The sequence below is a fragment of the Harpia harpyja genome, chromosome 6 (genome assembly GCF_026419915.1).
Source record: "Harpia harpyja isolate bHarHar1 chromosome 6, bHarHar1 primary haplotype, whole genome shotgun sequence".
NCBI classification, from domain to species: domain Eukaryota; kingdom Metazoa; phylum Chordata; class Aves; order Accipitriformes; family Accipitridae; genus Harpia; species Harpia harpyja.
This window is the reverse complement of record NC_068945.1, coordinates 5,601,404-5,627,708: the sequence shown is the minus strand read 5'-3', so window position 1 is coordinate 5,627,708 and position 26,305 is coordinate 5,601,404.

Genomic DNA, 26,305 nt, shown 5'->3' with positions numbered 1-26,305 from the left:
CATCCTTTTAAATTCATTTGTTATAAATCAAATATTTGTATATGGAAATAGCATTTGATTAGAAACTGTCTACTTTTCTTCAGCAGACATATGGGATCTGGTTTCAGAGCATCCGTCTTAACATGTTTATCTTCACAGACATCCAGAAAGTTTTACCACAGGAAACTGATATGCAGAGATTAAATGACTTTCCCAAAGTCATATAGGAAGTCTGTGGCACAGCAATGAAATGAAGCCACATCTCCTGAATCCTTGGCTAGTATCTTAGCTACTTTTTTTTTCCTGCAAAACAAATCTTATGTTAGAATTTAAATTTCTGGGTGTACTTCAAGTCTTACTGGGAGTCCAGCTCCATACATTTAGTAGGGCCACTGTGAATATTGTCCAAAGCTCTTCTGACTCAGAAAGTGGAAAAATAAAGTAGGTCTTTTATGTAACTGTGTCAAGAGGCAACTTAGACAGCAGCCAAGCCTTTCAAGGAAAGTGGATTTCCCTTGTGTGTTCTGGCTTATAAATCCTGCCTCTTTTATTTTAGGAATATAATTGTTGCACCTTCCAAAACAACACACAAGAAGCCAACTGCAACAGTCAGTGTCTTGTGTGCCTGTGAATGACCTTGGCCAATGCAAGGAAAGAGGAGTTGGTATCAAATTAAAGAAAAGGAAAGACAGAAAACCTAAAACAAATGGGTTAAATCACTACAAATAACTCACTTTTGGCAAGAAATCATCTGTTGGGTATACATAAATGAGTCATTTTGTCTCTATGATGTCTCTAATCAAAGGGGAGAATTGGACCCTTCCAGATGCTGATTCAGTCCTCCTGAGACAGGTTTCTAAAATAAGTGTGATGAATCATTTTCTAGCAGCTCCTGTCTCCCTTCACTGGCTGTGGAGGAGCTTACAGTAGATACATGACTTTGACACGAGAGAAAACCCAAACATTATTTCTTTTATGTGTGTGCCAGTTACAAAGCTTTTCCTAAGACATAGGTAAAGCAGTTAAGGCATTCCTATTTCTTTGCTCTGATTTGCTCCAATCACATGTTCATCTGTATATACTGCCTAAGATTTGCAAAAAAAAGATCATGAAGGAGCCTCCAAAAAATTTAAAGTATGTAGGAGACATTTTCCTATACATAAATATCACTTCTTGATCTATGTACAGTTAAAATTCCTCATAAAAATAAAATTTTTTGAATCACTTAGTTGTATTTCTTCTTCAGTCAGCTAATGAAGGAAACTGATAAACATGTGTCGCGGTTTAACCCCAGCCAGCAACTAAACACCACGCAGCCGCTCACTCACTCCCCCCCCCACCCAGTGGGATGGGGGAGAAAATCGGGAAAAGAAGCAAAACCCGTGGGTTGAGATAAGAACGGTTTAATAGAACAGAAAAGAAGAAACTAAAAATGATAATGATAACACTAATAAAATGACAACAGCAATAATGAAAGGATTGGAATGTACAAATGATGCGCAGTGCAATTGCTCACCACCCGCCGACCGACACCCAGCCAGTCCCCGAGCGGCGATTCCCCGCCCCCACTTCCCAGTTCCTATACTGGATGGGACGTCCCATGGTATGGAATACCCCGTTGGCCAGTTTGGGTCAGGTGCCCTGGCTGTGTCCTGTGCCAGCTTCTTGTGCCCCTCCAGCTTTCTCGCTGGCTGGGCATGAGAAGCTGAAAAATCCTTGACTTTAGTCTAAACACTACTGAGCAACAACTGAAAGCATCAGTGTTATCAACATTCTTCGCATACTGAACTCAAAACATAGCACCGTACCAGCTACTAGGAAGACAGTTAACTCTATCCCAGCTGAAACCAGGACAGTAGGAAGTAAAATCAGAATCTTCCTTGAAAAGACACTGTGTTGTAGAATCTTTTCCTTCTCCACAAATTCCTCTTTGTCACTTGTCAATACAGAGAAAGAACAACAAAACTCCTAAATAGATGAGGTGTTGTGTCCTTTTACCAGGACACCAGTGTCCAACTGTTGCTGCTGCCTAGTGTAAAAGAGTTCTTTTAGGCAAATGAAAGGAAGCAGTTGCCTCTAATTTCCTTTCACTTTCCAATAATTTCTTTTATCCTTAGGTCAGCTTTCACCCAATATAATCTTTTTTAAGGTATCCATTTAGGACATTTTTAACTTCAGAATCTTTTTTCAGCTGCATGATTAGAGAACGAATATTTTAGCATTATACTGTCTGATGTCTAGCACAACAGCACCTGGATATTTCTGAGTGCTACCTTCACATAACTTATTAAAATAAAACCAGGAAACTAAAAGATCTACTTCTGTAGAGTTAGAGTTCCTCCCTAATTTAGAAATCCTTCCAATCAAATGTTCAGCATTACATTGGTACACATGTGATGCAGGAGAACCAGGCTATCAGTATACAAGGTTCACGCATGTGCACGTGTAGCAAGAAAATAAAGTCTACAAACATAAGGTGAATGACTTGTAACTTGACTGGTAACAGTACCTGCAATGCAAAAGCCTAACTGTTGCAACATCAAAAAACAATTTCTACCCTGTGACACTAGGACTCTCATTCTGCTTTGAAAGTCTGCATGTTTTTGTAGGGATCTAATATTAAATTAATCTTTGAGGAAACTTCTGCAGAAATCCACTGAGGAATAATGTGATTCTTCCAGTTTAAATTCTACAGAGAACTGAAAAAAATCATACTTTTTCCACAGCAAGTATGTAACTGTAGAATAATCACATTGTTCTTTGCTAGTAAATGTTTATTTTGCAATAACTCTATTCTCCTACAGAGCTCCTTCTACCTATTTTTTTACGTTGCTTATGTTTTTTTACTTCCTTTCTTAACTGCTCTACTGGGCTGGTGCAGGTTCTTGCATGTGAGCAGCACTGGGAGCCACTGGTCTATCCACACTGCCTCTGATGAACTCACCAGTCAAGCTGTTGACCCCAAAACATTCTCCAGCCTCAGGATTCCCTTCTGGCAGTGCAAGAACTGAGCTCACGTTGCTGGGCAAAGACAAAACGGGAACCCTGCTTAAAATAGTAGGTGATGACATATGGATTGTCTGGATTTTATTTTTAACTAGGTCAACCTTGTGCCAGTGAAAGTGATGGCTGAGATGTCCAATTAAAGTCATAAAGTGATTTGGGCTTGCTGATGAGGACCATCTCCTTCCAGGCTGTGCCAGGGTAACCCAGTCCAGAGCTACTTCAGACTCTGACCTTCCATTCTTTCTCTCCATAGGTTACTTTGATCATATCTGCTATTGCCTTTGCAGCATACCTCAGTCCCAACTCATCTCTTCTGCCCACTGTTCCTGTCCTGGCTGTCTCCCAAATCCCATCCGCCTCCTGCTAATTCAGCATAGCACTCTCATATAACTCTATGAAGGCACTTCCTATTCCATTACAGGGTCATTTGGAGTAAATAACACCCAGTTATTTGGTCTGCGGCACTGTGGGTCACTTGGAGATGAAACTGAAACATTCTAATGCTGAATGGGGCTGGTAAATTATCAAGCCTGGTGAAGAAAAAGCAGATGTGTACAATACAGCTGTTTTTTCTTCATTAGGAAAGCAACAGGCTCATGTAGTTCTCTTTTTCAATGAAAATAAAGTATGCACCATTTCTTTAGGCAACAGACGTTAAACTGTGATGATTAAAGCAAACCATAGTTTTTTACTTGCAGGAACAGACAATTTGCACCTAAGAATATTTAAACAATGGTCCAAGGAGATTGCACAAGCATTAATAACATTGATTTTTAAGAAAGACTAGAACATCAAGAAACTCAAGAGGCTTGATAAGAAACAACCACTGATAATAGTTAAGAACTCAGTTGGGGGAATCGGGGCAAGTACAAGATGAGCCTGACACTGATCGTAGGCAAAATCACAGAGAGGCTGCTATGCGACACTATCCAAAAGGAATGAAGAAATTGTAACAGCAAGATGAAAGGTATGCTGTCATAAAAGGCTTCTGTTTGTTTTCTGATTAATTCCTTTCTTTTCAAGACTTACAGGGTTGATGGTTAGAGATAGTTGTGTAGACATGTTTATAGCACTCTACAAAGCATTTGATATAGTCCTGTGTGACTTGGTTTTTCATCTAAAAAACAAATACATAATGCTAGAAAAAGTGAACACCAGTGCAGCTCATGTTAAATGTATCGAAGGTTAACAGATTACAGCGGTTTTTTGTAAAAAGAGGATCATCATACAGTACTGTTTCTGCTGGTATCCTATAGGCTCCTTTTCCTGGCTGATTGCTACTCAGTGTCTTTATCAGAGATCTCAAAGATGGGCAGCAAAATTTAAAAATATGTACATTAAAAGCTATTGGAACTGCAAGTGATATCAGAAAGAGATCATATTAACCTGCATACATATTAACACAGATCATATGGTAGAGTGGGTTTACTTAAGACACATGCATTTTAAAACCCATGATTGAAGAATGGAGATCATGCCTTTAAAATAGGCAAGTGAGTACTGCAAATTAGTAGCTCTGAAAAACATGAAGATTCTAGCAAATGATCATCTGTGAGTTCTGGTGAGATGTTGAGACTGTCTTTGTAGACATAATTTTTGCTTACAAAAGAAGGAGACTACTGAGTAGAAAAAGAAAAAGAATATTACCCCTCTATCTGGCACCAGGGAGAGCTTTTTGGGAGTCATCTATCCAACTTGATGTCTACCCTGCCAAAAGAATGTAGAAAAACTGGGAAGTGTTCAGAAAGAGCTACGAGAATGACCTGAGATTACAAATACGTGTCTCAGTGTGAGACTGGTTTGGAAATATCACAGTCTGAAAGTAATTTCAGATAATAGATAGCTTTCTAACCTAGCAGAAGAAGAAGCAAATAAGATTCAGTGACTAGAAGCTGCAGTTAGACATAATCCAGGCTAGGAGTTTGCCTTTTTTACAGGGTGACAAATCAGCCATTGGGATCATGGTGCTTTGTCTCTCAGCTGAGAACCTGAAATCCAACCCAGACCTGGACACATGGGATCAGTCAGCCGGAGCTCTGGGCTTGAAGTAGAAATTTCTAGGTGAGATGCTGTGGCCTGCACTATGTAAGAGTCAGAGTAGTTTATAATTTTCCCATGTGGTTTTTGAAACATCTGAAAAACTGAGTTTACTTGTGGAAAACAGGACCAGAGTGCTGGTGTCTCGAGAAGAGATACGGCCATCCACTGACGTGCAGTCTGCAGACTAAGAGATGTGGAAGAGTTAGATGAGGAAGGTGCCCGACTGGATTGTTTAAACTCACTATATCTGCGGCAGACCTGAATGAGGTTTTAATGTACATTAAAATTATTCTGTAGGCATTTATATACTGTGAAGCCAAAACATTTCCTTTCCTCCCCCGCCCCCCTCCCAAGCCCTAAGGCTTTCATTTACAGTAGAAAAATGGAGCCAGTAAATCTATACTGTTCTATAAACAGGGCAGCACAATGTCTGTTAAAATTCTGGGCAATTTCTTGTAATCATATATACTTAAGTAAAATTTACATGATCATTACAGGCTGCTCTTGGGCAATGGCTCTTTGTCAGCCTATAGTGATTAGCACATTGGTGCTGCCAAGACAAAATTCTGTCAGCACCAGAAGAAGCAATTTCGTCAGGTTTCTTTTTACACAGACTTGCAGCTCACACTGGCCCTGCAGCCTGCTAGACCTTTTTTTTTTTCTTTTCCCTAGCCATGCAGTCTGACTCTTCAGATGGAAATTAAAACAATTTCAAGAATGAAGAGTTCTAGCCTGTTTCTAAAAATAGCCCCGATCTTCAGCAGGGGATGTGATTCCTTAGCCATGTGCAACAAAGATGACCTCTTTGTCAGGTCTAGCCTGCAGCAGGAGGTGTCTGCTCCTGGTCTACTTTTACATTGGTTCAAAAATAAACAGCAAGTTCCTCTGGCTGGCCTCCCTTGCCAAAGGCAGGCAAGGAACATTCTGTACAAGGAAGCACTCACAATCATTCAAGGGGCCAACTCTAATGAAGTTAATTGATGCATCAACGATGTGTGTTAAGCATTAATGCTTTACTAATAGGTTCATGGGTTGCACAGCTACATTTTATATTAGTTCACAGTAAACACAGTACCGTACATTTGGGATATCCTATGGACGTGAGTTGAAAGAGAATGCATTTATTTTTGCAAAATGGAGTCTTTGTGCTCAGATCTGAAACTTATGTAAGATGCCAGGGACACCAGAATATATCACCTACTTTTCTAAAAACAGTTGAATAAACCAGAAATGTGTGTGATGTTTCACAGAAGAAAAAAATCCTGATTAAAAAAAGGTCACTTGAGTCCTTTATGAATTACATTTTTTAGAAAAACAAAACAGGGTAGGGAAAAATTTAAAGCAACGTGAAAATCATTGCAATGTAAGCATGAAGGAAAATTAACCCCTTTTTTAATGATCTTTAGTATCCAGGAATTAGAAAACTACACTGCATTGCAGGCACATTGGGAGAGAAATTTGAGGTAAAGAAGAGGGTCCCAGTGCCCCATTCCAGCAATGCAAAAAACTTATATGGGATAAACCAAAAATGTATACCAAAACATGTTTTCCTTGTGAGAGAGATGTGCAGTGCTGTTAGAACAAGAATCTATCTGGACTTATACCTTTGACCTCGAAGCAGCACGTACAACCGGGGAACGAGTGAAGTGCAAACACTGTACACGCTTTGCCCTGTCCCAGCTGTATCACCATGTTGTGAGTAACAAATTCAGAGACATAGAATAACACTGCTGATAATGTCTGGGCTGGAGAGCCATCATTTGGGATTAGGAGAGAAACATCAGAGGAGAGACAGTGCCATGTCTCTCTGTAATGACCTTCCCCTGGCACAAGTTATCAGTAATTTAGCTATGTACAGTATGACGGCCTCCATCCATAACAGTGGGCAAAGAGACAAAGTTGCTCGAGAGACAGAGCAGGATCTAAAGTCAGGGAAGTATTTCACATGTTAGAGCCGTTAGCTCCGTTAAAGCGAGGGGTAACACTAAAAATGTTTAATTCCTGTCATTGGCTTATGTGATAAAAGCTCATCTCCACACACACGAAGGCGCACAAAGAGACAAAGGCAGGTAGGGGAATCCAGCTAATACCTTGAAATGGCTACTATCCCAGGAGTCACCAGCCCATCAGTGGTTCATCTCCACACACATGAAGGAGCAGAGAGGCACAACGGCAGGTGGGGATACCCCTAAAACCTAGTCAGAGAAATAAGCCCTCACCCTGGCCTCTTCCAGGGGAGCATCGGCCCCGTGGTCCACCACTGACACCCATTAAGATGAATTACCCAGAACATCTCTCCAGGTCATCAGCCTGGGGGTATGGGACACTTTACAGGGTGCAGGGGAAGTTCATCTCGGGATTGTACAAAATGTACTATGGGATGTTTAGTGGACAAAACAAAAGTTGGGAAAGGGGGAGATCAAGGTTGTTTGGGAAGGAGGAAGTGTGGAAACTAGGGAGAAAAGAGGACAAACGGGGCTGATGATGTGTGAACTGTTTCTTGTCCGTACACTTGTCTGGCCATGCCTTCTGCCTGATCAGCCCAGTCTGTCCCGTCTTCCTCAGAAAAACTGCTCCTGGATGACAGGGTCTCTATTCTGTGTGCATGCGTGTGTGAGGAGGTCCAAGTGGCAACCACTGAGAGGAGACCATGGGTCAGAGGGCCTGTATATCCGTGGTGCTGGCAAGTACAGCAAGTGAGGGTGTGCATGTCAGTCTGTGATTGCTAGTGAGTACTGCAAGCTGGATTTGGCAGCGAGTGGGTGATGTGGCCTGAGAGCCAGGAGTGGAGCAGGAGGAGGCAGCTCAAGGAACTGGCTATCAGAGAATCCCTTGTGTGTGTGCCTCTGAGCAGAAGGCAACAGGGGAGACGAAGGATCCAGGACCAGCTGCTGGATGGACTGTGAGAGAGGCTGATCTAGCGAGAAGGTCTCCAAAGATAGGGTAGGCACACATGTACACGGTCAAAAATCGAATGGGCAAGAATAATGTTGATCTGTTCTCAGAATGCAGGGACAAGAAGACATCCACCGAATATGAAATGAAACCTTTTGCTGTTAAATACAACACACTTCCTTGGGTAGCTGAGTCACAATGTATTACTGAGGATAAGCAGCTTCCAAAGAGCCAAAAATAAAAAGAAAAAGGTATTAAGACTGAACAGAGTTTCAGTCTTCAAGGTGTAAAAGCCAACCTTTAGCTACCTGAAGGCAGAAAAAATATTTTCTCTCTCAGCGTGGTACACTCTAATTCTCCATTATGGGCTTGACTAGCTCTCAGGACTGCTTGGTACTTCTTACGGTGAGAAGCATGGTCTACATTCCCTGTGAGTAGCAGGGTATCTTTTCCTTAACACTGTTAAAAATCTAATCTAAATCATTCCAGCACTTCATTTGCTGGAGTAATGATTAAGTAAAGAACTGGACCATGGGCTTTAATGGAAGACTGTGCAAGAAGAGATGTGGAGAAGTACCCAGAAGATTAAGTGTGCCTGTAGGTACATTATTCAGTGATCTGCTGGGTCTTGCTAAGTATGTTCTTCTAAAAACAAACAAACAAACAAACAAAGCCAACCAGGTTCTGGATGATGAACATTATTAGGATGATGAACATTGCCAAGTGACTCCTAAAATGAAAGAACTGCAACGTGGCCACCTGTCCCTCTTGAGGTGAACATTGGGCCTACCATATGAAAAGCATTTAGCAATAAAGGCTGGCGTCATCGTTCAGACATTTATACAGAGAGACTGGTAGAGAGAGTCCCCCCTCTTCCACAGTCTTTTAGAGTGACCTTGGGTCTGTTGTTTAATTTCTCCACACTGTGGTCTTCCCATTTGTAAAGGGGAGATATTACAGCCCTTCCTTAACTCACAGGTGGGTTTTTGAGCCTAAAAAATGGCATGGTGAGGTGTTAAAAGCTATGCCACTAAGAATGACCCAAGTGGGTAGGTAAAATGACAGTCTACATAGAAAGCAAATTCTTTACTAGTGAACTTTGCAGAGGAAAGAGCTTGGACAGATTGGACAGATAGAAAACTAGCTTCTTCATTGTTGATTGTTATTTCATAGATTTTCTTACCACTTTTTCCATTTAGGGGTTTTATTTATCTCCATGTTTCCTGCCTTCTCTTTCCCATTTGTTCTGGCATTGAAGCCGCCATTAGACAGGCATTTGAGCCAGAGAATCCCAGATCTAAACTTCTTCAAAGACTGGAAGATGGGGGATAAAAACAGAGTTTTGGCTCCTAAAATGTAAGTTCAGCTGGGGATTCAAATTCCACCTAGTTTGGGGTTGTGTGATTGTGAGATTCCAGTTCAAGCCCATCTCTCCAGTCACAAGGTGGAATTCATGACATTAAAATTCTTTCCACAGCACGAAAGGGATGTCATCATAAACACTGCATTATGACTTCCCTACAGGTTGCTGCAGAAGAAGAAACTAACCCAGGAACAGCAGAGACCTTTAAAAAAACATCATGACCTTTCAGTAACAGAAAACATGGGAAAATCTAAGTCTTAAAGAAATTCATTTGATTCTGGCTTGGCACTCTGTTCAAATCCCTGCATAAAGAGAAGTTTAGGAGAGGGATTTCTATGCTGCCTCCTTAAATGCAGGCACAGTTTTGCATGTAAATATTCTAAGCCTGAGATCTTGATGTATCCTAAACCAGGCACTGATGCTTCTAAAGTGTGGGGATTAATTATGAGAGTGTTGTTGTGAGAAAGGCAACCACAGTAACATCCAAGCTCTGAATCTGGACGTGGAAAAAATAACAAAGCAGAAACAAAAACAAAGAAAAGAAACAGAGTCTGTGTTGGAGCCTTTCTAAAAATCATATGCAAGAATCCAGATGGAGAGTGTTCTGGATGCTGTTCATGCCTAACATGATCAGCAGATAGATGAGTGGCTTGGAGACATGAGGAGTGAGCTAGAGAAAGTGCCAGACTGCTAGTTGGGATTTCAAGGAGTGTTTGTGGTAAGCCACACTTCAGATCTCTTTTTGGTGTGGCCTGAGTGCTGTCTTAGAGACCATGAATGGAAACTTAAGGACCAAATATTTTGGGGCTGGTCATGATTTCATGATAGCAATCCCATTTTCCAACCTGTAAGCCATTTCCCTCTTAAGACTTGTGATCCACCATTGGATCAAAACAACAAACCAGTCCCACTTCACCAAAAGGTTCATAGCACGCAGACCACAGTATCAGTAAAGGAAAGGGCTATACAGGTATTCTTCTCTCCCCAAGCTTTAAACTTGCCTTGCAATTATCTTTCAACTCCCCACAGCCTTAACCACTCCAGTTTTTGAGCTGGGGAAACCCTCTTTCTCTTTGCATCTCCCTCCTTTTCCTCCCTCCCTGCTGCTACTGACAACACCCTCAGCCTCCCATTTTCTTCTCCAAGTGGACATTCTATGTTTCAGCGGCCACCTTCAGTCTGTGAGATTCAGCCCAGGCTTGTCCAAGTGCCTTAGACTCCTTCCTTTTCCCTTTCACCACTGCTGTTATGTAAGGAGGCAGCGTTTGCCACTTCCCTGAAAGACAAACCCTGTAAAATTCCTGCTGTGAGCATGTGTGGTCAGGCTTTTGTGGACAAAAGTGGTGGTTTCCTATTCTTAGAGTTGCTGGAGTGCAGAGTAAAAAAGATGAAAGCCCAAAACGACATGCAGTGTTTACGCTAGGCAAACCACCTCAACCCTTTTGTTGGTGTCAGGTGCATTGACTCAGCAACAGACCTTTTTTTCTTATTTGCTCAAAGAGATAAACTGCAGTTACCCTTTGAAAGATAATAATGATACCTCCTTTTCCTTCTCCATTCTCTGGAATATCCAATACTGCTCCCTTCGACCATAAAAGACCTAACTTACCCATCCCTTGCTACAGTCTGTCCCAGTTTCTCAGCACAAGAGTAAGGTCTGGAAAGAATTATTTGACATTCTGATTTGCAGCAGAACTTGAACTAACCCAGCAAGCGAGGATCCAATTGGCCTGCAGCTTATGCTTTTTAATCTGTTAAAAAACGTATATCAAATGGGAAACACCGGGAAAGGGAAGGTTCCCAGATGTTGGAATGGTGTTCTGGAGCCCTAGGGAAAAAGGGTCATTAAGGCCTGTGTATGTACTGCAGATGTCAGGTTGGTTTATAGGCTTGATTCAAAGCACATTAAAGTCAAAGAGAATCTTTACATTATCTTCGATGGGTTTTGGATGAGACTTCTGGGTTTGGAGGGGTCTTAAGTGACAATTAGCCCGAACAGGACTAAGAAAGTCATTAGAATGTGATTGTCATGTAAAGAGATTTTCAAGCAGAATACCCGTGGAGTATTTCTTTCTCTATACTCATGCCACAGGTTAATATGTAAGCTACTCCAGAAGAGTGCCCAGTACTCTGTGCCTTTTACTGCTCCAGCACAAGCTACAAGCTGGATAGGGAGAAAAGCCCTTTTCCGGTTGGATTTCCCCTTTAGCACAGCTTTATGTGCTTGTATAATATGAAACAGCCTTTTCTATTTCTGTTCAAGCTCTGGAGGCTTGGATTTCCCCCAGAATTTTTGATTAACAGCTGAGCCTAAATCAGAGCTGCCTGGGGTCTCCTTTGCCTTACTGACACATCGCAATATCCTTTCATCTGCTATTCCAAGCCAGTTCCTTGTTCTGTCAAGCAGCTCACTCCCTCTGAGAGTGAGCACATCGATCCCTCTCCCTTTCTAAGACCTTACCGAGCTGTTTCAAAGCAGGACTTCCACCACAACGGGGAAAACCTCTTTGTTTGACTGACTCAGAACCAGACTGCAAAGGACACTGGATTACGGACTGCAGGCCACAAGATGGATTTTGTTAAAAGTGGTCAGCTTCTGTACGCTCAGGCCCACTTCAGGCTTTCCCTGGGTGGTTCAGGGGCCAAACCAGTAAAGCCACACTTTTCACAGCATCTCATGTAAATTAAAGCACTCTGACAGCATCGGTTAGGATCTGTACGTTACTCTGCCATCAGTCATACAGAGAAAAGCCCTCCGTGTGGCTTGCAGATTCAATTCCTGGAGGTGGAGGAGATGAGACTAAAACCAATAAAACTGACTTACAGTTCGCTTGATAGCACTGGTAATGTAAACAGCAAAAACTGTAAATAGTAAATGGGAAAATGGTAAGATTACTCATGCATGAGGAATGCAGTCAGGCCAAAGCCAAAGCTCAGCTAGAGTTGAAACTAGCAAGGAAGGTAAAAATCAGCAATTTCTGTATGTACATTGGTGGAAGAAAGGCCAAAGACAGCATGGATCCGTTGCTCAGTGGTTTAAGGGACCTAGTGACAAGCTACAGGGAAAAAGATGCATTTTGCAGCTTGTATTTCAGATGTAAGACTTGTCCTTAGGCCTCCCAAGTTTCCGAGCCTCCTAATACAGTCTGTGGGTATGAAGCAGTACCCACAGGAAAAAGATTTGGGAATCACTTCACCCAACTGGCTGTGCACCAGTCCATCAGACCAGATAGGGGCATCTGAGGGTGCTAAAGGAGCTGGCTGATGTCATTGAGGGGCTCATTTCTATCACCTTTGAAAGGTTATGGCAACGGGGGAAGATTCCCAATGCCTGGGAAAAGGCAGACGTTGCACCAACCCCCAAAAGGGTAGGAAGCATCCAGGGAACTTGTAGCTGGCCATCATAACCTCAGTCCTTGGGCAGGTTGTGGAGCAAATGCTCTTAGAAGCCACTTCTAAATACCTCAAGGATGAGGAGGCAACTAGAGAGAACTAGCAAGGATTTACCAAGGGAAGATGATGCCTGCCCAACTTCATTGCTTACTGTGATGAGGTTCCTGCTGTTGTGGACAAAGGGAGGGAGAGGGATGTTGAATGCCTTGATTTTCATAAGGCCTTTGACACAGTCTCCTGTAGTCTCCTAATCATCACCACTGCTGAGAAATCCAGATGGGCTGGATCAGTGGGGTGAAAAATTGGCTGGATTGTCAGCCTCAAAGAGTTGTGATCAGTGATGCAAAGTCCAGCTTGTGGTCAGTAACTAGGGCCATCCCTCAGACATCAGTACCGGGACCATACTGTTTAGTGTCTTCATTAATGACCTGAATGATGGGATGGAGCGTACTCTCAGCAGGTTTGCAGATGACACCAAATTAGGAGGAGCAGTCCATATCCTGGAGGGCAGTACTGCTGTTCAAAGGGACTTGAACAGCAGGAATAGGCTGAAGAAACAGGCTGACAAGAAGCTGCTGAGGTTCAGCAAGAAAAAGCACAAGGTCTTGCACCTTGGATGGAGTAGTTTTATGCAATGATGCAGACTGGTGGCTGACTGTTATGAAACAGCTCTGCAGAAAAACATCTGGGGATCATAGTGGGCAGCATGTTGAACATGAAGGAGCGCCGTGCCCTTGAGGCAATGAAAGCCAGCAACATCCTGGGCTTTATTAGGAGGAACAGAGCCAGCAGGTCAAGAGAAATCCTCTCCCTCTGTTTGACACTTGTAAGACCATATCTGGACTACTGTGTCCAGTTTTGGGATCTCCAGTACAAGAAGGATATTGACGTGTGAGCTTAAGTTCAGTGGGGGGCCACAAAGCTGGCAAGAGGGCTGGAGCACATGGTGTACAAGGAGAGGCTGAGAGAGCTGGGTCTGTCCAGCCTGGAGAAGAAAAAGTGAAGGGGAGACCTTATTGCTGTCTGCAACCATCTGATCACAGGGTTTAGAGAAGACGGAGACATTCTTCTCGGAGGTGCATGGTGATAAGACAAGGGCAATGGGCACAAGTTGGAATGTAGGAAATTCCAAACAGACATTAGAAAACAATATTTTTACCATATGAGTGGTCAAATAGTGGCAGGCAAAATGGAAAAAAGGCTTTGAAATCTAACTGCCAGGGTTTACCCCACATTCATTTTTGTGTAAGTGTGTGTAATGCTCTAACTAACTGGCTGTTTACACTCTGCTGATGTTCTTAGGAGATCCTCATTCCCTTCAGCAATAGCACTGTTTAATCAGGCCAAGCAAAGACTCAAGTCCTCTGTTAAAAAGAGAAAAATTTGCAAGCTTCATATTCCCTTCACTGTTGCTATGGGAAAATTTATGATTCTTCCCCAACACCTACCCCCTCTTTCAGAAAAAACCCCACCAGAATACCTCTCCACAGCAACTGCTGAAAAATATCTACTGGATTTTAAAAGTTCTACTCTCAGACAGCCTCCAAGAGTGAAAAATTTTCGAACAAAACCTAGGAACAGAGATGCAATGAAGCAGGGAGTGCCTTTAGAAACTGTTTCATAACCTTACAGTTGTGTTTGCCACTGAAAACTTCAGCTGAAAGTTGAGGCTGAAAACACTTTTATACAAAGCAGGCAGATGTTTCAGTAGGCAGTTTTGGGGCACCATTCCATAATATAATCCATAGCCTGTCATATTTGAACTTTCTGTCTTTGTTTTGCCTATTGTATTCATTTTTAACGTGGGTAAAAATCTATGCACTGCAGCAAAGGTCCTTAGAATCAAACTTCTTATTAAATTTTTCCCTGTAAGCTGGAGTATATTTTGTCTAATTCTGAATTCTCCTGATTTCTTCTAATGCTGAGAAGATCAGAGGTTAAAGCTTGTTCCCTAGGCGTGAATGGGAGTCCCACCGTGGCCTTCAGGTTTTTTCTACTTCACTATCTTGCATGCTAAGTATTTTCTCTCTGCTTCCAGCAGTGGTTTTCTCCCTTGCCCATGCAACTGCCTCAACCATTTTATCTCTTCCTGAGATTTCTGGACAACTGTCAGCCCTTCATTTGTTTCCCTATCTTCTACAGCATAAGGGCAAGGAGGTTTCATGCACTTTCTATGGCCCTTTAAACCAACACCTGCCCACGGTTTGGGAACCATTAGTCAAAGAGATCTGAATTTGTCTCTGGACATGAGATCGTTCTTTAGATGCCCATCTTAAAATCCAGTGATAACAATATAAATATTATAAATTAGTTATGGAGAAATTTGTGAGATACACCTGAATAAGAAAATTAAGTAAGCTTTTACTATTGCTCTTTACCCCTGCTGATTTCAAACTCAGCATATCAGACCCTGAACCATTCCCTGAATGACATACCAGAACAGTCCCTTTTCACTTTTCCCTTGTGTGGGACAAGATGGACAGTGGTTGCTCTAAGGACAGTTAAGACCTTCCCAAATACAAAGCCATTAATAGAGTCCCTACTGAACCTGCCACCGAGGTGGAGTCATGTGGAGACAGCGCTGGATGAGACTAGAAACAGAAGACCATAGAAGTGCTTTGCCCTCTGATTATCCTCAGCGAAGACACAAGTTCAAAAGAGCATTTGGGCCAGAATAATTTAGCAAAGCATTCATTTAAGCTGCTGTAAATGTCACCCAAGCTCATTCCTACCTCCAAGTAAGCACCAGTTAAAGCTGGGGGGACATAACAATGAAGGAGAGGCACCTTGTTCCCACTCTAACAACCCAAGCTCAGCCTTGAGTACAGCTCAGCCAAGTCCCAAGCTCTTACCTCCATTGCATATTCTCCCAGAATGTCAGATTTATGCTTTAAATGATGCTGCCTACATTTTCTGACGCTTTTCTCTAAGTATACACAAGATGGTAAGTAATCCTGCAGCATGCGTAGGATACATCTTTCCATCCTGCCTGCTAATGATTCCTGGAACCTTCAGATGTTTCATTAATAAATCTGTAATTTACAGTTACACCGCTGCTTTTACACAAAAAAGGACAATGAGGTAATTGACTTCAACCATCAGCTAGCTCAAATTAACTGGAATGTAAACAACAGAGACATGGGACAAAACTATGGAAAGGAAAAGAGGAGTAGGGCATTACTGTAGTGTTAAATTTTGTCTGGGTATGTAAACAAAAATAGGGGTTTTTAAGAAAAAATTTGACTTCTCATTTCCTATTTAACATTTCCATTACATAATGTAAATATGTCAAAACATCTCCAGATTCCTTCATGCTGAAAATCAGGTTACGCTTAAACAAAGTTTGTGTGTGTCCTTCTCTGGCAGCTCCCAATGAAATGTCACCGGTTTAAACACCATTTTTAGAACCAGCTTTTATACATTGCCAGATGAGGTCACAACTGCTTCCTGTTAATTGCTAGACATTTTACTAAAACGCAGAATTGACAGCACACATGCTTTCTGCTGTTTGCTTGATTGTTTGATTTAAAAAGAGGTAAGAGTGTGGGGGAGAGGGGGAGCCAAGGGGACATTGACCAAGAGATTGGGAACATTCATCCTATAAGCAGTCCCTCCAGCACAAGACAATTTCAGCCCCTCCATCCTCCCAAGAGGACAACTCTTTCACTTCAGGTGTGGATTTTCCAGGATGCCAGGGTGCTTTATCACCGATGACAGCCCTTGCCACAGTGCAGGCTTCACACAAGTTCTTCACCCAGTATCAGACTCCTCTATAATTCCCAATTTTATGCCCAGAGGCAAAGTACCGGAGAAAGGTTGTAGTCCTGTGCTGCAAGTATGGCCTCACGGCGTGGCCCCGGGATACTGCCAGGGGACTCATATTTCCCCTCCCCAATAAAACTGCAGCACCCCATTACTCTCAGGGTGGATGGCAGGAGAGATCTCAGCATTTTCCCACTGATACTTTCCGGGATCTTTTCACGTGAGGGCCTTCTGTTTATTCTCCAGAGTCCCTGTGTAAACCAACACTAACTCATGATCTGCTGTAATACAGGCAGCTCATAACTCTAACAGGCCTCGGAGCGAACAGTACGAGAGCATTTGCCAGCTGAACCAGCTGATATCCCCCTTCAAGGCCACGCTATTACTCTGACAGACTCGGTTAAGTGTGATATTGGCATCCGCTACAGCTGCAAAGGTTGACACCGTGCTTTAAATTATCTGAGCCGTCAAGATGAGATCCCAGTCAACAGCATAAAGAAATAGCATTTTTAAAAGACAGAAGAAAAATTAATCCCTTAGAGCAATTTACATCATTTTCACTGGGAAAGGGAACATTTTTCCCCCAATACTTCACTATCTGAAAAGGACAGTTAATCAAACACAATTCTGGGTATAAAGCACGAATCAAAGCTTCTCCGAAAGCAACAACTAGCAGATTGATTCTATACATGAAATAACCTGAAATAACCTCTCAGTGAAAACTGCTTAAGCCAGCAAGTGGATGGAAATAGCATAAACTAATTTGGTGACCCCCTGACCCAAATCAACCCAACCAGATGAGATTTTGTGGGATACTATTGTGGAGACAGAGGGTTTCCTATCCGGTCTCTTTGCAGGTATAGCATATAATCTTGAAAAAAATCTTCGCTGTATCATTGCTCAGCATCAGCATCTGTTTTTGGGCAGGAAAGCTTAGATCACATTCTCCTTCACTCCTTCCACAATGGTGGTCTTTGCAAGAATGAAGCTGAGGAGATTTCTAAGAAATCGGAAGAATCAAGTGCTATTTATGCCATGAGGGATAGCAATGCAGTACATTCCCTCGGAGTCCCCTGCACACCTTTGCAAACAGTTAATTTTGTTCCCAAAACAGCTACCAGACCCAACTCCATACATTGAAGAGGAGATCATGAACCCAACCTCACTCTGAAGGCAGAAATAACGGAGGTCTGGTAGGACTTCAACAGCCAGCTCATCAGTCCTAAAGCCTGTCCAGCAGGCAGTGAGGTGTGTATGTTAGTCTTTACAGGAGGAGTCTGAGTCTCAGAAGCTGCCAGCTAACTCAGGATAATACCTACCTCTGTGTATGTCAAAGAACATCCCAGGTCTTGATGCCTCCCATGTTGCTGGAGCTCTTCTCTTCCTCAGTTCAAGCAGGCACCGGGCACCAGCACAAGCCCCAGTTCACCATCACTTACCAAAAGGATTTGGCAGCGCACGCACTCAGAAGTTTTAGGTCAAACACACCAGCCCCATGTTTCTTCCAGCTCCCCTTCGGTTTCAGACTGCATGGAGTCTGTGGCAGGAGTACATCGGCTGTTTAAGGACCACAGTGAATGGCTATGTAAAGATCTAGCAAGTGATAAATCACGTAGAGCCTCCTTTGCCTCAGATACATACCAGGCTTTTCCAAAACTTCACTAAAACGTATTTACACCTCGTGAATCTGGGATTTGGGGAATATCAGGGATTGTTACGTCAAGGCTCTTCACTCACTGATTCCCGTGACAACATCTCCTGCAATAGACCTGGACCTCTCACTGACCCCTTCCTGTGACCAGTGAGCAGAAACATTGAGCCTTACACTTTTTCACAGGCCCTGTGGTTGTACTGGAAATATTTTTTTATTGTGAATAGACTTGACTTTAATTTGTCTTTCTGCTCACTTCAGTCACTTTTAAATCTGGCCCTGAATTCACCTTGGAAGCATCTGCAGTGACAGGGTGACTGAAGGAAACAGTCCTGCTTGTCTGAACATCTGCGAGATGTGAGCAAAAAACCAGAGAAAGTTCAAATTACCCCTCCTAAAAAAGTGACAGATATGAGTAAGAGGTACCACTCATGAGACACCTCTGTGGAGTAAACATTTTGGAATAATATTCCAGGCAACAACTACAGAGGCTCTAACAACAGATTGACCAGCCATCTATTACATTTAAAACAAAGTGACTCAAAGGAAAATGTTCCAAACAGGCACCACTGGGCATTTGACTCAGCCCAGGCAATGTTTTAACTATTGCTTTGCCACAAAGCATACACGTGACTTCTGTAAACCATGCTCTGGTAGCCACTTTTATATAAATGCATAGCACATCTGACACTTTTTTCCACCAACTTTCTAAAGTGAGTAGCCATCACAGGGTGCTGTTGTTTCCTCTCAGTGTGTGATGCCAGGTTCAAATTAATTATTTAGCTATTTTAAACCTTTTCTTTCTTTTTTTTCCCCCTCCTTAAATAACATCAGTGTTCTGGGTTAGCTGAAGGCCCAAAAGCTGGTTTTAATTTAAATATAAATACCCAGAGTGACTGTGTGATTGTACTAAAAATAGATTGTTTTCTGTTTTAAATGTTTCACTGATCTTAAAATTGGGGGAGAAGGGGAACAGGACAGGGTGTCCAGGTCTTTTTTAGTCTGCGGGTGCCTCGGATCTGTGGTATTCTGTCTCTAGAGAAGTGGGTCATTTCAGAGATGCTATTAGTTTATCTGGAAATGTATTTACCACACTTTACCAGGACGTCTATTCAGTATGTGGTTCAGAAATCATGAGGGGAAATCACACACTGTTAAGACTAAGCATTCTTGAGCGAGCTTCAGTTATGGCAAGTTCAGCAGCAGAAAAAGAAGCTGTGGTGAGTGCAGTTACTGAAATTTTCCAAATAAATAAAGCAAACAAGTTGCTCCAGGAAGAAACTCATACCTATATGATTTATAATAGAGGGAGTTAGTCCACGAAGGCAAGATGAACCCAGCGAACCAGCAGTCACAGGCCACCCATGGGCTGCCGCGTTGCCTGCGTGCCTTCGCTCCTTGTAACCGGTCCGTGACAACTGCTACGGACCTCATCTGTTCTGAGGTGTGTGCGGCTTCTAGCAATGCTCAGCAACTTCTATTGGCTTAAAGGTTGCTGATGAGCTCCAATGTGGGTTAGTATCAACAGGGAAAAATATAGGGATCCTATTTACAGCCTGCTGGGAGCAGACAGGTAAAAAAAATAAAAAAACCCTTCTCCAAAATCAATGTTTGCTTTACTGAGGGCCTCCTTAGGTGTACATTGGAAACAATTCTGTCTGTCTTCCACCACAGTTAAGTCACCCTACAGTTTGGTGTGCCAGCCAGTAGTAGTTAGCAGTCCAGAATCAACAGGTTTCTGCTGTTGAGCAGTACCAGACCATATTGGCCAAAGGCAGATGGAAAATATTAAATGTGACATGGCACCTGATGAAGGGTGATAAAGAACAAAAAGTAAAGTGGGGACTGGTGGGCATCTTGGCTCTTTTTCACCCTACTTGTGACATGACATAATGGCCAGCACCACTGATGTGAGGAGTGTTTTTAGCAGAAGAACTCCTCCCCTCCAGCATAAGCCAGCCCCTCCTTTCCCTCCTTCTCCTCACCCACTCTCAGCTCAAAGGAGGTCACATCACGGGACTGATTCTCTAGTCTGGTCACCGGCACCCTGTACATTCATTTCAGCCCGGGAAAAGCCACTACAAAACAAAATCAATGAGAACTCTCAATTCATTGCCTTTGATAGGAGGAACTTTTCCCTGCTGTTCAAAACCATGTCTGGCCCTCCAATGCACAGAGAATGGGAAAGAAGTGCAGCCTCTGAAGGGAGGCTGAAAGCAGGACCCATGTACTTTGGCTGCTTTCCGATTATCCTGTCTACACACAGTTCTCTATGCCTTCATCTCTGCACATAAATTTTTCACTGTGAGGGGCTCCCAGATACAGAAACATTCTGATATAAGACTAAAATCATTCCTTTTCCCTTTACCACTTCATACCAAGGGATGGGGCTCAAGTCTTACGTATTCCATGCCCATTCTGACCTCATCCTTACGGATTCTAGGTGCTAATGGAAAGGTATTATTAAAGTCCTTGCTATGGGCTATCTGGTTTTTTTCTCATCAAGTCAGTAGAGTGACACTTTCAGAATCACGAACTCTGTCATGTCAGATTTGCCACCCGGCTTTCCAAGGAGCAGACAGATAATGCTCCTCAGACATTGCATTCTGTAACGAAGCAGTTCAGGCAGGCACAGCAATCTCAGGGGCTAACACAACACTAACCTAGCAAAGCACCTGAGAACTAAACAGCTCTGACACTGCTGGAGATGCAGCACGGTTTGGTGAGGCTACCTGTTATTACTAGCTAGATGTATACATGGAATGAAACAGATGATGGATTTCTGTAGCAGATCATGAAGCCAAGCAGCCCTGGGCAGTGAAGGCAAGTATAGATTTTGATTGACATGGTTTCATTAAAAGCAGAAGGAAAAACATTTACTTGCTATCTAAAAGCTATTTGCCAGCATTAGCTCCCCAGCCCTACTGCTTTCTCTGGGGCTAGTGGGTATACGTGCCACCTTAGAGATGGAGTGAAGTCAAAGGGACTCTACTTCAGCACAAGTCTGTCCTCAGGTAGAGCCAATTGCAAGATCAGGCCAAGAGCGTGGTAGGGTGTTTATGCCAGTGGACTTTCCGTGCGGGAGGTTGGAACTTAAGTCCCTCAAGCAAGGAACAACCCGTGCAATGCAAGTTGTCTATTAGGAGTAGATTCCTCCTCTGCACTTGGAAAAACTCCTCCCTTACAATGTACCACTAAAGAAGCAAAAATGCGCTCCTGTGGACAGAGATGCTGTATTGCTTAAATAGTTATTTCATCTTCAGCTAACTGGTGGCACTGCACTCACCATTCCCTTGGTGTTCTGCTCAAGCTTCTGCTAACAAACAACACGCACTTCAGGGCTTGACCTTCTGCAGGCTTGCCAGTTCTGCCAGGGTTTCGTTTACACACTTGGCACATACTTCAATGAGCCGTACTGGAGCAGGCAGCTAAAGTAGACTTTTTTGTGCCTCAAAAAGAGAAGAAAGGGTTTGTTGCAAAGCATTCCAGTACTATCAGAACCTCTTCTCCCGCCCACCCCCAAATCTTATTAAAAAGAATGTGCATAGTTATTACAGTGATTCCATGCTGTCATAATTAGATCCTGAAAAGAGCGTGAAATGTGCTTTTCCACATAATTTACCGTTTTCCTGTGATTCATGAAACCTCTTTTCACATGAATAATTGGTCACTTCTTGTTTATGTATCACCATGGTACATAGCTCCTAGCAGGCCAAAAAAAAAAAAGACATAAAGCTAACATTTAATCATTACATTCACATAGAACCTACCACCCCCACCCCAAACTCCTTGCTTTCTACCTCCCCCTCATAAAAAGAAGGCACACGTTTTTTGATGGAGGAAATGTTTCCTAAAAAAGATCCTGAGAGTTTTACCTTTCTTAGCACTCATTAGCAAATTTTTTTTGCTTCATGCTTGTTTTGTGTTTCATTTTTTCCAGTGTAAAGAAAACAACCAAAAAGTCCCTTACAAACAAACTGAGACAGTGGAGAAGGAGGAATGTTTGGAGTGCATGGCTGCTGGCAATGGCAGCTTTCCAAATACCAATTTGTTTACTTCTCAGGGGAGATACAGTCAAAACGATGCTTATCAATAGTCACCTGAATTAGAAAGCACTTCAGTATGTTTTCAGAATAGTGTTTCAGCTTCTAAACACTTTAATGACACTTCATTTTTCCAGTGCAGTAAACTGAGGCACAAATTAATTTGTTTACAATGACTTCTCAGTGAGTCACTGCTCAAGCGACTCTGCAGTCAAGCTTTGATTTGCAAAACTCCTCCTCTGCCTTCAACCACAGCCTCCTAAATGGACTGCATGATTGGCCCAATGTGACAACATCTATGACGGATGAATGTGTCTCTCTGTATGTGTGTGTGTATATTTGTGCTTCCTGCCTTAAAAGGTGAGGGCCACCTTGTGAAGTATTTTGACAGTAGATGAGAAAAAATCAAACTGACAATTATATTTCTGCTTGACAGCATCGTACCATGGCAATCCAAAAACACATCAGAAAACAGAAGTCAGCAGGAACACTTAAGAACATAGGAAAAAAACATGTTGGCTTAAGACCAGCTATCAATCTAGTCCAGTAGACTGTGTGATTCTGCAGAATCAATGCAAAAACTGAATGCATAAGAAAAAGAAAAGAAAATGTTTGTTATTGGGAGTCCACAAGGACATTAATCTCCTTTTTACCACAAACCCAAAGCAACATCAGGTTTTAAGACTGGGGAAAAAAAAAAAAAAAAGCTGAGTGGTTTTTACCTCATATAGACATGAGTCAAAACCAAAGCCTCAAAATCTGATCTTATTAAAAAAAGGAGGGTGAGCTGTGAGGTTTCTGTTTTCCTTTTTTTTGGCAGCAAGGTAGAGACAGGAGGGAGTGAAACTTTGGTGAGTGGTGGGGGTTAGGACATGGGAGGAGAGAAGAGGACAAAGGAGAGAGAAAAACAACTGCTTGGAGTCTAATCTTCTGATTCAAATACACCTTAGCAGCACTGGTTGGAAAGCAGACTCAGAAGTGGAAAGAATTTCTGGATCCAGATCAAGACAGCAGAAATATCTTAATCTTTGCTGGGCCATAATCTCCTGAGAAGGCTTGTGAGAATTTGATCCTGTCATTCCCAAACTAGAATCTTAAAGCTGATTTGGACCAGAACTACAGTCGGTTTGAAAACGTTATTACTTCTTCCTGTGGAAAAAAAAAAAAAAAAAAAAAGAAACAAAAATGGAAAAAAATTCAGCCAAACCCAAAGTGCATGGACTCATTACAAGCTCAGGAAATCAACTCTATTTAAATCTCTTTCAGCACCACTCTCCAACTTTAATAGTGAATGTGTGGAAGCAAATATTACAGAAGTTCATCCTCCCCTCCTGGTCCCCCACCTCCCTGCCCCTGCTCCAACCTTAGCTCTACATCTGGACGGTCACTATTTGTTTTTTCTTTCTGATTAGTCTGGTCAAGACTTTCTCTCACTAACCACCATTTTCATTCTTTTCAGCATTGCTCACTCTGATATCTCTGTGATCTTCATTATCGCACCCCCTTGCACTCTTGTGTTTTAAGTTCAGTCCCTGCTTTGCTGACTTCTCTGACGCCAGCTCCCGATGCTACTCCTTCCTCTCTTATCAGCTGCTTTGCTATTCCCTTATTCTACCTTCTCTCATCCAGTCTTCTAACCTCCAGGATGGAGTATGTCAACGCTAGTTGAGTTCACCCAACTTTCTCTTTGCCATTCTCTCGCGCTGCCGGGACTCTCATAAGGAAATGCGTACTTAGGAAGGACGGACTTCCTCCGTCCTGAGAGCAGTCTCTCCTCACCACTGGCACCGCACACCGACCTCTTCCTCTAGACTGTGCTCTTTCTCCCTCTTTCCCCCGTTGGTATCCTTCTAGCTCTTGCTGCCAATGTAACAACATTGTGAGATGAGGAAAGACCTATGGGAGACTCGCATTGGTTTTCCGGCCCGTTGACGTGACTGGAGCGGGTATCCATTTAAATAAGTTGTCATTGAGGGTCCGATGTCAGCGTACATCTGGTGGGTTGACTTTGGCTGGCTGCCAGATGCCCACCCAGCTGCTTGCTCACTCTCCTTCCTCAAAAGGACAGGGGGAGAAAAAGAAGATGAAAAAGCTCATGGGTCGAGGTAAATACAGGGAGATCACCTTACCGTCAACAGGCAAAACAGACTCAACTTGGGGAAAATAAATTTAATTTATTGCCAATTAAAATCGAGTTGGAAGGTGAAAAACAAAGACAAAAATTAAAACAACAACTTCTCCTCCCCACCCCCTGCTTTTTTTCCCTAGGCTCAACATCACCCCTCCATTCCCAACTCCTCTACCCCTTCCCTACCAAGCAGTTCAGAAGGATGGGGAATGACAGGTTAGGGGGTCAGTCCATAACAGCTCCTCTCTGTCGCTCCTTCCCCCTCACACTCTTCCCCTGCTCCAGTGTGGGTCCCCTCCACGGGCTGCAGTCCAGAAAAATCTGCTCCAGCGTGGGCTCTCCACAGACCTCAGTTCCTTCAGGAAATAACCATCTGCTCCAGCATGGGGTCCTCCAAGGGCTGCAGTGTGGGTATCTGCTCCCGCGTGGGCCTCTCCATGGGCTGCAGGGGAATCTCTGCTCCACCATGGTCTCTTTCTGAAGCATGTTTTCCCCAAGGTGCCACCGTCTTGGCTGTGGGGCTCAGCTCTGCCCGGCCGTGGGTTGGTTGGAGCCGGCACGGGGCAGTGCCCGCACAGCCCTCTCCTCACAGAGGCCACCCCTGCAGCCCCCCTTCACCAAAACCTTGACAACACCACCCAATACAGCATGCATTTACTGTTATTCTATTATTACAAAGCCCTAAGTTCCAGCATCTGGAAGTTTACCTTTTTTCTGAATCACCAGCTATCTGGAAGTTCACCTTTTTTCTGAATCACCAGCTATACCTTATGCAGGTGGATTTACTGATCTATTTCTTTGCATGTTGCCAAAAGAATTGAGGAGAATTTGCAGAATTGCAAAATGTTGAGGGCTTTTTTTTTTTTGGAAGCCTAGCAGCATGTTTCTTATCTTGGCTACAATTGTCTAACCTTGCTATTTTTATTTCACATTTATTGCAGTTTTGGCCTGTGCCATTTGTTTCGTCTTGGATTGTCTTTATGTCTGGGCAGATTTTTTCTTGGATGCTCTTAATTTCTCTTTACTGCTTGATACTACTTTCTTGTGGGAAATAAACACAGTTTTCACTAACCCTGGAAGTGCACCCTGTGCATTGGTAACTCAAGACCACTCTTTGCAATCATTGCTTTTTGCCTTGCTTACCAGGTAATCCTCAGGCACTGAACTCACTTTGAAAGGAGTGAACCTCATACATGTGTGAAATTCACATGGATCAGAATTATCACACCAGTCCATGGTCTGATCTGGAAGTGGTGAAGACAGGCCTTTCCCAGGCAACACTGAAAGCCTGATTGTTCTGAGCAAGTTTATCTAGCTTTTTTTCATGTCTCTGTAAGATGGCTAATGATGATGGGCCATTTCCTCCACCATCCTCCCACTCTCTGCAATGTTGCTTCCCTTGGGAAAAGCATAGCAGCAGAGCTTTTTGACATGACAATAAAAATGACTCTCCAGCACGGCCATTTATTAATTTGCAATGTCTTACATGTCAAACATCATAGGGTTGGAAAAAAGAGCCTTCGTACTTAATATTATCAACTCAGCCTTATTCCAGCATTAAATCATTATTTACAGTACTAAACGAGAGCTTCTTACAATGCTGATGGATCATTATTCCACAGATTTTCCCCTTTTTCCATTCACAGACAGAAGCTGCTTTTTGGTCTTCATTTGTACAATGAGAACCAGTCATTTTCTACTAGTTTTCCAGTCAGCTGAGGGAAAGACACTGTATTCAGCATGCTCTGATGGGTCGAAGTCCATTGCATTGTCTTTGCTTTGATGAACTTCTATGAGGACACAATATGCTTTAAAAATTTCTATCTCTGCTGAGAACCTGTGATTAGCCACTTTTATTTATGTTCTTTATTTTTAACCTTAGTTTAGATATATCCACAGGGTAATCAATAGGCAAAAGAATTACTATCTCTCCTCAGCAGTACCAAGCTCTCCTCTACTTGCTGGCAATCATATTTAAAATACAACTGCCGAGATTTAAGTCAAATATATGTTTTGATCGTATCAGCTCTGCACATTTTATCATA